General features: G+C 43.1%; 1 protein-coding gene across 2 annotated transcripts in view; it reads right to left on the bottom strand.

The window, feature by feature from the left end:
- Positions 1-15,000, bottom strand: part of LOC137650201 (solute carrier organic anion transporter family member 74D-like) — a 407,823-nt gene that overhangs the window by 128,287 nt on the left and 264,536 nt on the right. The window lies entirely within an intron of this gene.

The following is a 15,000-nucleotide window of genomic DNA, read 5'->3' as shown; positions in this document are numbered from 1 at the left end:
TTTACCTTAAAATACAGAAACATTACCTTTACTTTTAAATAAAGAAACATAACCTTTACTTTTAAATAAAGAAACATTACCTTTACCTTCAAATAAAGAAACATTACCTTTACTTTTAAATAAAGAAACATTACCTTTACCTTCAAATAAGGAAACATTACCTGTACCTTCAAATAAAGAAACATTACAGCAAATTATGATACCAAATTCGTGATTTTTCTCTATCGATCAAACCACACCGGAAGTCGCCGTGAATTCAATGTGAAATTGAGAGGTAGCAATGCTGGAAAATTATTGGGGAACGTTGTAAATTATCCGTGAACGAGAGAGAGAGAGAGAGAGAGAGAGAGAGATAAACATGACAACCAAAGTGAATTGAGAGAATCATCGCACAGCAGAAGCGTTCACAGTTATTATTATTATTTATTGCTATTATTATTATCATCATTATTATTATTATTATAATTATTAGCTAAGCTACTACCCTAGTTGGAAAAAAGAAGGATGCTATAAGCCTAAGGGCTCCAACAGTAAAAACATCTCTGTGAGGATAGCAAATAAATATGAATAAACCACAAGAGAAGTAATGAATAATTGATATAAAATATTCTAAGATCAGTTACATCGTTAAAATAGATCTGTCCTATATAAACTATAAAGAGACATATGTCAGCCTGTTCAACAAACAAACATTCGCAGCAAGTCTGAACTTCTGAAGTTCCACCTATTCAACTCGCCTGATTAGGAAGTTCATTCCACAATCTGGTCACAACTGGAATAAAACTTCTAGAATACTGTACTGAGGCTTATGATGGAGAAGGCATGACTGTTTGTAGGTAGGTAGATCTAGCGAGTGTTTGCTGGTTCTACATACCTTAATTAGTTCCACCAACAGCAGACACTTAAGCCGCAGGTAGCGTCCTTGCCTGTGATTGCCTGACTGGGGTTCGAATCCCGCTCAGACTTGTTAGTTCCTGTGGTCGCTGCAACCTCACCATCATTGTGAGCTAAGGATGGGGGGTTTAGGGGAGCCTATAGGTCTATCTGCTGAGTCATCAGCAACCATTGCCTGGTTCTCCTTGATCCTAGCTTCGGTGGAGAGAGGGCTTAGGCGCTGATCATACTGTACGTAATATGGTCAGTCTCTAGGGCATTGTCCTGCGGAAGTTGTATAAAGATCGATTTGTTGTTCCGTCATTTGGCAGGAAGCGGACTTACGAACTCTTGCTCCGTGGTGCACTAGATGGATATTATTATTATTATTATTATTATTATTATTATTATTATTACTTGCTAAGCTACAACCCTACACTGTAAAAAGTTCAAGGTATAGAAAGGGTATAACGCTGGAGCTGAGGTATATATACATGTAAAACACCCCAAGGCTCTAAAAAACGGATTTTGAGCGAAGCGAAAAATCTATTTTTGGGTGAGATAGCCATGGCATCCTGATGGAAGGTTCCTGTTTGGTAGCTTCCTTGGGTATAAGACTACTAAGATATTCCCAGAGAATTTAACCACAGGTTATCACAGAATTCTAACTTCTGGAGCGAGTATCTCAAAGGTTTCCCTTTAAGACATCGTAATACAACAGGGGACACGCATGTCTGAACGTGCCACATAGCTATCTCCACCCCGAACAGAGTTAATGCTTCGGTGTGTAAGGACTGAGAATAGCTGGGAGCCGTTCCACAGCTAATCTCACTCGTGGCTACTACTGATACTCGAGACGTAAACAAACGGACGCCATTGCTCTAATGACGTCACGCGCGTCTTTATCCTGGCGCCAGTTGCTGCCCATCACCATGATACAATTGTGTAGGGTGGGAACAACTGAACGAAGTAGTAGGGAGGGTCCATCAGGACGCCATGGCTATCTCACCCAAAAATAGATTTTTCGCTTCGCTCAAAATCCGTTTTTTGGGCTCAAGCCATGGCGTCCTGATGGAAGAGTACCAGAGAATCAATGTATCGTGGTAGATTTTCCCCCAAAGTTAAGTGCCTATGCATTGACAAAACAGCAAAGTAATCTTAGGTAAGAACCATAGGAACAAAGTATCCTGCCCCCCATTGGTAGGAAGTTCCCATGGGCTATGCCGACGTCAAAGTGGTATTGAAGGGCTATTCATCTTGACAGAAGAACTTTTTAAGAGCTTAGAGATGAAGCAGAATGTTTGATATTTGTATAGGAACATTCTGAAGTAGGTCAGTGGTGGTTGGGCACTGAGTATAGAGTTCATCTCCTGATTATCAGAAGTAAGTATTCGTGTAGGAACCTTACTGAGACAAGGTGAATATAATTTAGGATTAGATATCTTAAATTCTTCATGACCATAAAGGAGGAGTAAATAAAACTATGACAGTATGTATTTCATAGTAAGTAGGAGCTGAAAGAGACGCATAAGTAATAAAATAGAAATTTTATTTCACAATGCAGAAATTAAATAATTTACAGCAAAAGTAAAGTTCATTTACAGTAATAATAATGTACATAGAAATAAAGGCTTGCTCTTGAATCTGAAAAGGAATTTCAGGATTAGTAGGTACTCGTTCTCGAGGAACGCAAGTCTTTAAACAACACATCATGCTCAAGGCATGCGGCACTTGTGTGACACTATGACATTTCACCTGGGATAAGAACAGTTATAAAAGCACTAAGTGTTTTTAGACATCACTATGAATCGCTCGAGGGTCAACATAGGCACCCGAAGAGTTAGAGTCCCAAGTAACTCACTGTTCTACGCAGAGTTAGGTGCAGGTTTCATAACACTACCTGCGGCTACCACAAAATGTTTGATTTCGTGCACTTGTTTCGCATAATGTTTAAAGAAAACTCGCGAGGACTTCCAGCCCGTAAAGTTTTTAAGGCTCTCAAAGTCCATGCTCTGAAAGAAGTTCAGAGAAGATGCCACTTTTCTAGGATCATGACCAGCGGGTGTACTGTTCGGATCCGCTCTGCAAATGAAGTAGGTGATTTTCGCTCTTAATTGTTTCAGTGACAGGTCGCTGCCCGATGTTTCTCCTTTGAAGAGTTGGCCTCCACCAAAGTTCGAAGTTCTGCGAAGATAGACCTTGAGACTCTCTACTGGACATAGAGAGACATCCTCCTTCAGGGGGCATATTCTCCAAGGGCCCCATCTTTTGGTGGGTAATTCATTTTTGGCGAGAAACGTCGGATCAGGGGAGAGGGTCACTTCTCCTGAATCAGCAAACAGGATGTGTCCCTCCTCTCTTGATAATGCCACTATTTCGCTGACTCGAGCTCCCGAGGCGAGAGCAAATAAAAATATAACTTTCTGAGTCAGATCCTTGAGGGGGCATGAATCGTTGTCCAAGTTGGAGGCGAAATGGAGCACCTTGTCTAGTGACCAGGAGATCGGTTTCGGAGGGGGTGCTGGGCGTAGGCGAGCACATGCTTTTGGTAATTTGTTAAAGATGTCGTTGGACAGATCAATTTGGAAAGCATATAGAATTGGTCTAGTCAAAGCCGATTTGCAGGTTGAAATCGTATTGGCTGCTAATCCTTGTCCATGAAGGTGAATGAAGAAGGACATACAGAAATCAATGGTGATTTCTTTAGGATTTTTTGCTTTAACAAAGGAGACCCATTTCCTCCAGGATGATTCATATTGCCGTCTCGTGGATTCGGTCTTGTATTCCTCTAGGAAGTCTAGACTTTTCTTCGAGATCCCAAACCTCTTCTTTGCGGCAAGGGAGAGAAAATCATGAGATGAAGGTCCTTGATTTTCGATGATGAAGCGAAGACAGTCGACTTCTGTACTTGTTGAGAGAGAACTGGGCCCGGGAGAGGGATCAGCTTGGGCTGCAGCTCCAGGACCAGGGGGGTACCAGTTGCTCCGGGGCCACTTGGGAGCCACTAGGGCCGCTGTCCCTTTGAAGGTTCTCAGTTTGGAGAGGACTTTCAACAGAAGGTTGGTGGGAGGGAACAGGTATATCTTGGACCATCTGTTCCAGTCCAGTGACATGGCGTCCACCGCTTCTGCTTTGGGGTCCTCGTACGGGGCTACGTACAGAGGAAGTTGATTGTTGTCGCTCGTTGCAAAGAGATCTATCTGAAGTTCTGGGACTTGATGAGAGATGAAGGAGAATGATCTTGCGTCTAGAGACCATTCCGACTCTATCGGGTTTGTCCGAGATAGAGCATCCGCTGTCACGTTGCGGAATCCTTGTAGGTGAACTGCAGACAGGTGCCACTTCTTCTTCTCCGCCAGACGGAAGATTGGGAGAAGCACCTGATTTATCTGGGGCGATCTTGAGCCCTGGCGATTGAGACAACGAACTACCACCGAGTTGTCTAGGGTTAGACGGATGTGGATCGAGGGCGGCGGGGATAACTTCTTCAGAGTAAGAAGGACCGCCATGGCCTCCAAGATGTTTATGTGGAACGTCTTGAATAGTGGAGACCAGGTCCCTTGAGCTTGTTTCAGGTGGGAGTGACCTCCCCAGCCCTCCAGTGAGGCATCCGTGTGGATGTTGAGAGATGGAGGAGGGTGTTGGAGAGGAATGGACCTTTTCAGGGCCTTTGCTTCCGACCACGGCTTTAGGAGGCGTCGAAGTCTGTTTGGAAGCCGTCTCTTGAGGTCTCTTCGAGCGATGGATGCCGATCGTCTCCAGACTCCCGCGGCATCCTTTAGCTGTGCGCGAAGCACTGGGTTTGTCACTGAGGCGAATTGTAGCGAGCCTAGAACTCGTTCCTGCTGTCGTCTTGAAATGCGTTTGGATTTCAGTAGTCGCTTGACAGACCCTGCTATTTCCTTCCTTTTCTTCTGGGGGATGGAAAGGCGGTGTGACTGAAGATTCCAGTGGATTCCCAGCCACTGAAACTTCTGAGCCGGAGAGAGGCGAGATTTCTTCTCGTTGATCTTGAATCCCAGGTGTTCTAAGTACTGGGTAACTTCGTCGCAAGACTTTGCACACTCTTCGGGCGATGGAGCCCAGACTAGCCAGTCGTCGAGGTAGGCCATCACCTGGACGTTTCTTAGGCGGAGCTGTTGTACTATGGCATCCGCCAGCTTTGTGAAGATCCGAGGGGCCACGTTGGGGCCGAATGGCATGGCCCGGAAGGCGTAGCTTTTCCTTTGGAGTCGAAATCCTAGGTAGGAGGAAGCATGATGGTTCATTGGAATGTGCCAATAGGCATCCGCCAGGTCTATAGAGACCGTGTAGGAACCTTGAGGCAGAAGGGTCCTTATTTGTTGAAGCGTCAGCATCTTGAATTTGTTGTTCTCTATGAACTTGTTGAGGGGGGATAAGTCCAGAATGACTCTGAGCTTGTCTGAGTCCTTCTTGGGAACGCAAAACAGTCTCCCTTGGAACCTGGTGGACTTTACCTTCCTTATCACCTTCTTGTTCAAGAGGTCTAGAACATATTCTTCCAGGATGGGGGTCGATTGTTGAAAGAACCGCTGGAAGATTGGGGGTGGTTGCACCCAACTCCAGCCTAGACCGTTCTTGATGATGCTGTGTGCCCAAGGATCGAAGGTCCAACGATCCTGGAATTGGCGGAGTCTTCCTCCCACCGGAAGCACTTCATTGCTTCTGGTGTCCCGAGGACTTGTTGCCTCGGCCGCTAGCTCCCTTTCCTCCTCTACCTCTGGAGGGACGACGAGAGGCGTCTCTGCTTGCACCCCTGGACGAGCCTCTACCTTTGGCATGAAAGGTAGTGGATGGCTGCTCAAAGGCAGGGGTGAAGACCGGTGACTGTGACAACACCGGTTGGGGGACCAATTGAAAGGTCTGCTGTGGTTGGGCAACCACTTGGGAGGTAGCGGGTCCCGGAAACTGACGTCGTTGTTGACGTTGCTGGGGTTTTGGCTTCTGAGGTTTCCTCTTAGGCTGAGGTCCATCGTCCTGAGAGGGTTTCCTTTTTCTGGACATGCCCCACTTGTGGAGAAGGTTCCTATTCTCCGTGGCGGCTCTGTCAGTTATTTCCTTGACAAGGTCAGAAGGAAACAGGTGCTTTCCCCAGATGTTGGAGGAAATCAGCCTCCGGGGTTCGTGTTTCACGGTGGCACCGACAAACACGAATTCACGACAGGCTCTACGAGCCTTTATGAAATGGTACAAGTCCTTCATTACTGTAAGTAAGTGGGATTTGGCTAGTACCATGTAGTGATCAGGTACTCTTGTGTCACAGGCCATAACTTCAAGTTGGACTTGATGAGAAAGAGATGCCGCAAGCCTCTCCTTCGTGTCTTGTTCCCGGCGAAGGAGGTGATCATTGAGCTTAGGGAGGTCCTCATTAAACTGACGTCCGGCGACGTCAGGATCGAGCCTACCCACGACGAAAGTATGTTGAACATCTTTCCATTGTCTAGTGTCAGGGGGTGTCACGATGGAGAAGGGTCTGCACTCCTCCAGTGCAGGGCAGGGTTTTCCTTCTTCCGCCGCTTTAAGGCATGCAGCTAAGGCCTTTTCCGGGAAAGGAAGAACCGCAGTGTCAGGTGCTACATAAGTAGGATGCTTCTTGCTCAAGGCAGGAAGCTTAGAGCAGGTAAAGCCCCTGCTCTTAAATGCGGAGGCTAGCATAGCCTGGGCCTTTGCGAGATCGAACACTATCTCTTCTTTAGGTTCGGTCTCCTCCTTCGAGGCAGGTTCGGAACGAAGCCGGACGTAACAGTCCGGGTAGGCCTCGAAGCTTGGGAAGAACTCCACATCTTCCAACGGGACCGTGCCAATCTTGTCACTAACAAAGATCCTGCCGGTCGCAATAACCATATGCTCTGCATACCTCCACGGGTTGGCATGAGAGCAAGCTGGGAGATCCTTAACCGAGATCTTCTTCGGTTCTCTGGATCCAATCATTGACCTGATGGACTCCTGGTTCTCCTTCAGTCTGTCGTCCATGACAGCTCTAATCAGCCGGATCAGTTCTTGGGTAGACGAAGAGGGATCCGGGGTCGAGGAGGTAGACGGAATGGACACATCCGTCGGTGTAGGAGTAGGCGGAGGGATGGATGAGGGAGGAGCTCCAAGCTCCGACTCGGTGTATTCCACCTTGTCTTCGTCCTCTTCGGCTCCTTGAGCCATAAGCGTCTTCTCCGTGTCTTCCGAGACGTCAGAGATCTGCTCATCATCCTCGGAATCTAATCGACACTCATGCATGGACTGAGCCATGACCACATCAGGTTCCACCGTAATTTGGACAGTGGGGATTGCGTCTTTCGGAACCACTGAGTCAGGGGAGGCCTTAGGGAACAACAGGGACCTCAGTTCTTCGGTGGCCAGGTACGGTCCGGTAGCATTTTTCTGAAAGCCACGCACCCACTTGCGCAGCTTTTCGCGAGAAATGTCTCTAACCTCCGCTGAGGGAGGGTTATGGAAGGCCTCAACTAGATGGGCCTGGCAGACCGTACAATCCAGTGGATTCCAGAACTTCAAATCCCCTTTCTTGTCTGCACAAGGGGCGTGAGTCCTACAAGCCGTATGCCCGTAAAACTGCGGGCGTTTCACAGCGCAGAAGGCGAAGTCACACTTCATCTGCTCCTCCTGTGGAAGAAAGAGAAAATGAGTATGGGGGAGTCATAGGAATGGCTCTTAAACTAAGTTAATATTAATCATTAATTTTAACTTAAGAAGGTGTGATGCATAGAGAATGAAAACAGTAAAGGAGAACACGCTCCATGCATCTCGGCCGGCTGGTTACCATAAGCTTGGTCCTGGGATAATCCAAATGACCGAGATCATTGGATATTATTATTATTATTATTACTATCCAAGCTACAACCCTAGTTGGAAAAGCAAGATGCTATAAGCCCAGGGGCTCCAACAGGGAAAAATAGCCCAGTGAGGAAAGGAAATAAGGAAATAAATAAATGAAGAGAACAAATTAACAATAAATCATTCTAAAATAAGAAACAACGTCAAAACAGACATGTCATATAATAAACTATCAACAACATCAAAAACAAATATGTCATAAATAAACTATAAAAAGACTATGTCCGACTGGTCAACAAAAAAGCATTTGCTCCAACTTTGAACTTTTGAAGTTCTACTGATTCAACCACCCGATTAGGAAGATCATTCCACAACTTGGTCACAGCTGGAATAAAACTTCTAGAGTACTGCGTAGTATTGAGCCTCGTGATGGAGAAGGCCTGGCTATTAGAATTAACTGCCTGCCTAGTATTACGAACAGGATAGAATTGTCCAGGGAGATCTGAATGTAAAGGATGGTCAGAGTTGTGAAAAATCTTATGCAACATACATAATGAACTAATTGAACGACGGTGCCAGAGATTAATATCTAGATCAGGAATAAGAAATTTAATAGACCGTAAGTTTCTGTCCAACAAATTAAGATGAGAATCAGCAGCTGAACACCAGACAGGAGAACAATACTCAAAACAAGGTAGAATGAAAGAATTAAAACACTTCTTCAGAATAGATTGATCACCGAAAATCTTGAAAGACTTTCTCAATAAGCCTATTTTTTGTGAAATTGAAGAAGACACAGACCTTATATGTTTCTCAAAAGTAAATTTACTGTCGAGAATCACACCTAAAATTTTGAAAGAGTCATACATATTTAAAGAAACATTATCAATACTGAGATCCGGATGTTGAGGAACCACCGTCCTTGACCTACTTACAATCATACTTTGAGTTTTGTTAGGATTCAACTTCATACCCCATAATTTGCACCATGCACTAATTCTAGCTAAATCTCTATTAAGGGATTCACCAACCCTAGATCTACATTCAGGGGATGGAATTGATGCAAAGAGAGTAGCATCATCTGCATATGCAACAAGCTTGTTTTCTAGGCCAAACCACATGTCATGTGTATATAGTATGAAAAGTAATGGGCCAAGAACACTACCCTGTGGAACACCGGATATCACATTCCTATAATCACTATGGTGCCCATCAACAACAACTCTTTGAGATCTATTACTTAAAAAATCAATAATAATGCTAAGAAACGACCCACCCACTCCCAACTGTTTCAGTTTGAAAACAAGGGCCTCATGATTAACACGGTCAAAGGCAGCACTAAAATCAAGGCCAATCATACGAACTTCCCGACCACAATCAAGGGATTTCTGTACAGCATTGGAGATTGTAAGAAGGGCATCACATGCTCCAAGGCCTTTACGAAAACCAAATTGCAAACTAGGGAAGAGATGATTACCTTCAGCAAACCTATTAAGACGTTTTGCCAGAAGACGTTCAAAAACTTTAGATAATATGGGAGTTATGGAAATTGGGCGGTAATCAGTGGGATTTGAGCTACCACAAACACATTTACATAGAGGAGTAACATTACCAATTCTCCAACTAGTGCTAAAAGCTCCTCTTCTTGCTAACTTGCGCAAAATAACAGATAACTTTGGAGCTAAGAAATCTGCTGTCTTTATAAAAAACAAAGGAAAAATACCATTTGGGTCTACACCTCCATAAGCATCAAGGTCCATCAACAGAGCTTTAATCTCACGAGATCGAAAAGCTAAACTAGTTAGTTTAGCCTCAGGAAAACAGGAATGAGGAAGTTCAAGTTTTTCATTACTCTGTTTACTGTCAAAAACATCAGCCAAAAGGGTTGCCTTTTCCTTTGGACAGTGAGTGACTGAGCCATCTGGTTTAAGTAAAGGAGGAACTGTTGCATCTACACCAAAGAGTGCAGATTTAAGGGTAGACCACCATTTATGTTCCTGAGTTGTACCAGAAAGGGTTTCTTTTATGGTTAAATTGTACTCCTTTTCAGTTGAGGCATAAACTCTCTGAGCAAAAGCTCGAAGCTGAGTATAGTTGTTCCAGGTCAAATCTGATCTGTTACCCTTCCAAAGTTGATAGGCCTCCTGCTTCTCCAAAAAAGCACGTCTACAATCATCATTGAACCACGGTTTGTCCTTCACTCGGTACCTTAGCACACGAGAAGGGATACGCCTATCAATTATGTTGACTAAATTCTCATTCAAAGGGACAACAGGATCTACACTATTATATAATTGTGACCAATTCAAGAACAAAAGATCATGTAAAATCCCATTCCAGTCTGCTTGGGATTTCATATAAATTTTACAAGAATATGATATATCAGGGACAGGCTGCTCAGTCTTCACTAATAATGAAATCCTAGGATTCCCATTATATTGGAACTCCATGGAAAGCCAAGGACAAGGTTGGGGTCGAATTCATTCGGTTCCCAGTTAAGAGCCAGAAGGCCTCATAAAGGTAACTGCTTCTGGCAACCAGCCGTGCTAAGATGCACATAGCATGCTGGAATTAGAAGAATGCAAAGAGACAGCATGATCACTAATAAAGCAGTACCAGGTACTGATCTTAAAAGCAAAGCAGCTTATCTATTTGCTATGTAGGGCTATCTTAGTTTTATGATAGCTACAGTGAGGGGGTGCAAGTATTCTTGACGCCTCCGGGGCATCCGGCAAGCCGCCGGCATGCCGGAGCTCGCTCCAGCATAGATTCTGGCATTAGAACAGACAATTTTCAAAAGTCAGTTAGATACCAGGATGGCGGCCGCCGGGACAGCGGCGGCACGCCGGCAAGGAGCGGCGGCTCCGGCAGCCGGAGGATGCCAGGTTGGTGACTGGGATAAGGATGGTACAGGTAGTATCGGGTTGCCGGCAGTATATGCCGGCACTCCGGTGATCGACCGGCAAGCGGACGATTAGATAGGAGTAGGAGAGCCGCCGGTAGTAGCCGGCGGCAGCCGGCAGTCCCTCGGTACACGGGGGCTGGCGGCAAGGGTAGGGAAGTCACCAAGAGGGAGGCAGGTATTGCCGACAGTAGAGGCGGCAAGAGACCGGCACCCGGATAGATAGAGAGACAGGGGGAGGGGGGAAGGAATGCAGGAAGTACCGTCAGGGTTCCAGACATCCCTCCCCCTCCCTGAGAGGGTGTACCCATGATAGAGACAGGCTCTAACATCCATAAGCAGGGGTCACTAGGGACCGGGAGCAGGTAGCCCAAGGGAGGGCTAGGGAACACCCAAGAGGGGGGGGGGAGACTCCCCTATGCAGAACTACATTAGTAACTAACCTTATAGGACACTATGAAGGTATATGTACCAGAGCGGACTGCACAGGGAAGCTCGGGTAGCCCTACTCATCCACCCTAAGGAGGATTTGTAGGACAGGGGACAGATGAGTATAAACTAACCTAAGCATAGGCTAGGCTATACAAGAGATAGGTGGGGAGGGAGAAGAGAGAGGTCTTCCCAGGAAGGGTTTCTGTACCAGAGCGGCCACTAAGGGAAGGGAGGACACTCCCTAACCTAAGATCAGGCTGATCGGCTAAAACGGTGCAAGAGTACAGTTTCAGCATGGAACAGAGAAACCTTCCTAACCCGACCTAGAGCAGGGCTAAAAGTCCTGAACTAGGCAAGGAAGAAGACATATCGCTATCGCAGGAAAGTCATAGACTATCCTAGCCATAGAGGTAGGCTAGCCTAACCTCACTCTCAGACGCAATCCTAAAGGGGGTTCATTCCTTTAGGGAGGACTGAGAGGCGATATATATACTCTATTAGACAATTAATCCCTTTACTCAGAAAAGGGATCAAGGCTAAATAGAGGGAATGCCAAGGCAGGGGATGAAGGAAGCATATAGGGGTCCTAAGGTTAGGTTAGGCTAGAAAGAATCACTGACTAGCCTATCCCCTATATGGTCCCTGAAGGCGAAAACATTTGCATCACTAGTCAAAAGTATTGTAAAATAATAATGCCACTATCTTCATAACTTATTCTAGGATCACTAATAAATCATGCATGAACACTTGTATGTAGGCTCCTGGCCTGGGGGCTATAGTAGCCGACTGGTATGAGGTCAATCGATGACCGATAAAAAGCGTCTAAGCACGATATAAAAGTTCCTAGCTATGAAGACTAAATAAACTAATGTATTCGATTAGTATATAATGCCGGAAGCGTTGTTGTGGCTAACTAAATAAGACATGCAAAACAACAACGACGCCATAAAATGGCGGGTCCGGTAGAGGCACAGCTCTGCCACAAAACATCAATTATTTCGCAAAATAATATTTACTTTACGGCCAGAGCTTAATTAAACAATACTGGAACCTTGTACTCAACTTTCCAGAAGAAGGCGAGGCTGAAGGTAACGACATAGCGAAGATGCAAAGCGATAAAGTTAACACAAGGGAAAATCCGTCTAAGTAGGGCAGCTACTAAACAAAGGATGAAGACGCGCGTGACGTCATTAGAGCAATGGCGTCCGTTTGTTTACGTCTCGAGTATCAGTAGTAGCCACGAGTGAGATTAGCTGTGGAACGGCTCCCAGCTATTCTCAGTCCTTACACACCGAAGCATTAACTCTGTTCGGGGTGGAGATAGCTATGTGGCACGTTCAGACATGCGTGTCCCCTGTTGTATTACGATGTCTTAAAGGGAAACCTTTGAGATACTCGCTCCAGAAGTTAGAATTCTGTGATAACCTGTGGTTAAATTCTCTGGGAATATCTTAGTAGTCTTATACCCAAGGAAGCTACCAAACAGGAACCTTCCATCAGGACGCCATGGCTTGAGCCCAAAAAACCCCTCTACATCAGGAGGCAGGGTATTTTTTGTGAATAATATACCCTCTTTTATACTTTGTCTCAAAATGGGCTTGATAAATTTGTGGGATCATGTCATGAAATGAACTTTTTTTCTGTATTAAATCTTCATATTGTTACACTGATAGTGTAATGCACCAAAATAGTTACTAACAACATATTGGTTTGGAGTTATGGATAGTTTTGAAGCAAGTTCCTACAAAATGCGGTACTTGGCAATTTGTATTGTTGCCGTCTCGAGACTCTTCGAGAGCCCGGGAATTTGGCGGGAAATTTCAGTGGTGTGTTGACTCTGATGTGCTCTGCAGTGAAGATAAATTGCCGTAAGCTGTAACTTCAAATTATCGTTATCAGGAATATAATATCTACACTGCATTTCAACTGTTAGTAACTGCTGACCAAGGTAAGAACACTAACTGTCCATCTATGCAAGCATCAGTAGTCCCCAATATGTATATATACTGCTAACTCTGACTTGAAAGAAAAACGCCGTTTACCATACGAATAAGCGTATATGTACGTCTCTGTTGCATGTCATAACTATGGTGAAAGAACCACAACTATTCTAGAATGACACTTACATTATTTTATCTCGTTTTGACAATGATTTTAAATAGCATATACCTACGTGTGGTGTGGTTTGCACTGAAAAAATGGTTAAAACAGAGACGAAGCCTTTTGAAATACTACTCGTCAATAGACTTTAGTAACGAAATATAAGTACTATTTTAGTTATAATAATTCAATTAATATATATATATATATATATATATATATATATATATATATATATATATATATATATATATATATATATATATATATATATATATATATATATATATATAAGAAATTGCTCTTGGTGAATGTATTGCACATACGACATTATGGGGAGGGGAATAGAATCTTACAGGTCAACCTAGGCGCAGCTTTCGCACGGATAGCCGTTATTAATGTGACGTCACTAGGTACGACACCTGAGAGTAGACACAGTCCTCTCTCTCTCGCCTTGCATTCAGCGTTGCCATTCGTACGATAATTATCGTATATCGTATAGGCACACACTAACAAATATTTTCTTTTCACAGTTTTCTGCGTTCGGTTTGCTTTGCAGCTTCTGCCATCACTCTTTAGAGAGAGTGAGGAATATGTTCTAGGTCATTCACAAGAGTTAACCCACTGTTATTAGAATACATAGTATTATTATTGTTGCTATACGGCATTATACATATATGTTGTCATTTTTTGTATATAACATGTCGAAATATACTTTCACCCTAAAAATTATTTCTGCTAGACACCAGAAAAGGAACAAAAACCAGTGATTACCTTACACAGTATTAACTTATATCCCTGCACGCTTCCCTGTTAAAAGGCGTCAATCAATGCATTCACTTAAATAGTATTAATGCATTAAAATATCTTGCTAAAATTATCTTTTCCCAATGTATATATAACTCTGGTCAGTTTACACAGTTTCTGATACTTTCCAGGATATAAAATGTCCAGCTCCCTGTCCTCACCTTTCGAAGAGGAGAATATCAGCTTCACATCAATGGCGGCTGTTTTTTTTTTTTTTTTTTTCCCAAGGCAAAACTCCAGGTTTACTAATACTTTTGAAAGCATGTTTCAGTCATATTTTTCATTTTCATTGGAATGTCCAAAACCAAATGAAAAAACTTTGTTATTCTTAGAATCTTATATATTTCAACATAACTGCAAATTACCCTCTTCTGTTTGTACATGGGCAAAAAAATTGGCAAGGCATTATAATGAGTCTATATGTGGTTGCTTTTCCTTATGTTATGAATTTAAATTGATGATATGTATACAGGTATTATACTGACTTTGTTTTTTGTAAATGAAAACTACTGAGATGGCAATTTGTCTGTCCGTCCGCCCTTTTCCTGTCCGCCCTCAGATCTTGAAAACTACTGAGGCTAGAGGGCTGCAAACTGGTATGCTCATCATACAGCCTCCAATCATTAAATTTACTAAATTGCAGTCCTCTAGCCTCAGTATATATTATAACTGAGAATGTTTAATCAAGTGACTTTTGGCAACAATATAAACTTACTTCAAAATTATATATATATATATATATATATATATATATATATATATATATATATATATATATATATATATATATATATGTACCAATATATATATATATATATATATATATATATATATATATATATATATATATATATATATATATATATATATACTTTTGATTTTCAAGTGTAATGGAAATAATAAATTGATAAACCAAACTTTTAAAATCATTGACCTTATGATTTTATATACTGTAAGCTATAACTACACCTAATGGTGGAATGGATATTAATTATATAATTATAATTAATATACACGGGTATTTATATCGTATTGAATACCCTGTAAAGGGGTATTTTTTACCTGCGATATACTCCTAA

The sequence above is a fragment of the Palaemon carinicauda genome, chromosome 11, assembly GCF_036898095.1.
Source record: "Palaemon carinicauda isolate YSFRI2023 chromosome 11, ASM3689809v2, whole genome shotgun sequence".
In the NCBI taxonomy this organism is placed as follows: domain Eukaryota; kingdom Metazoa; phylum Arthropoda; class Malacostraca; order Decapoda; family Palaemonidae; genus Palaemon; species Palaemon carinicauda.
Note: the sequence above shows the minus strand (reverse complement) of the source record. Positions and strands in the feature narration are given on the sequence as shown.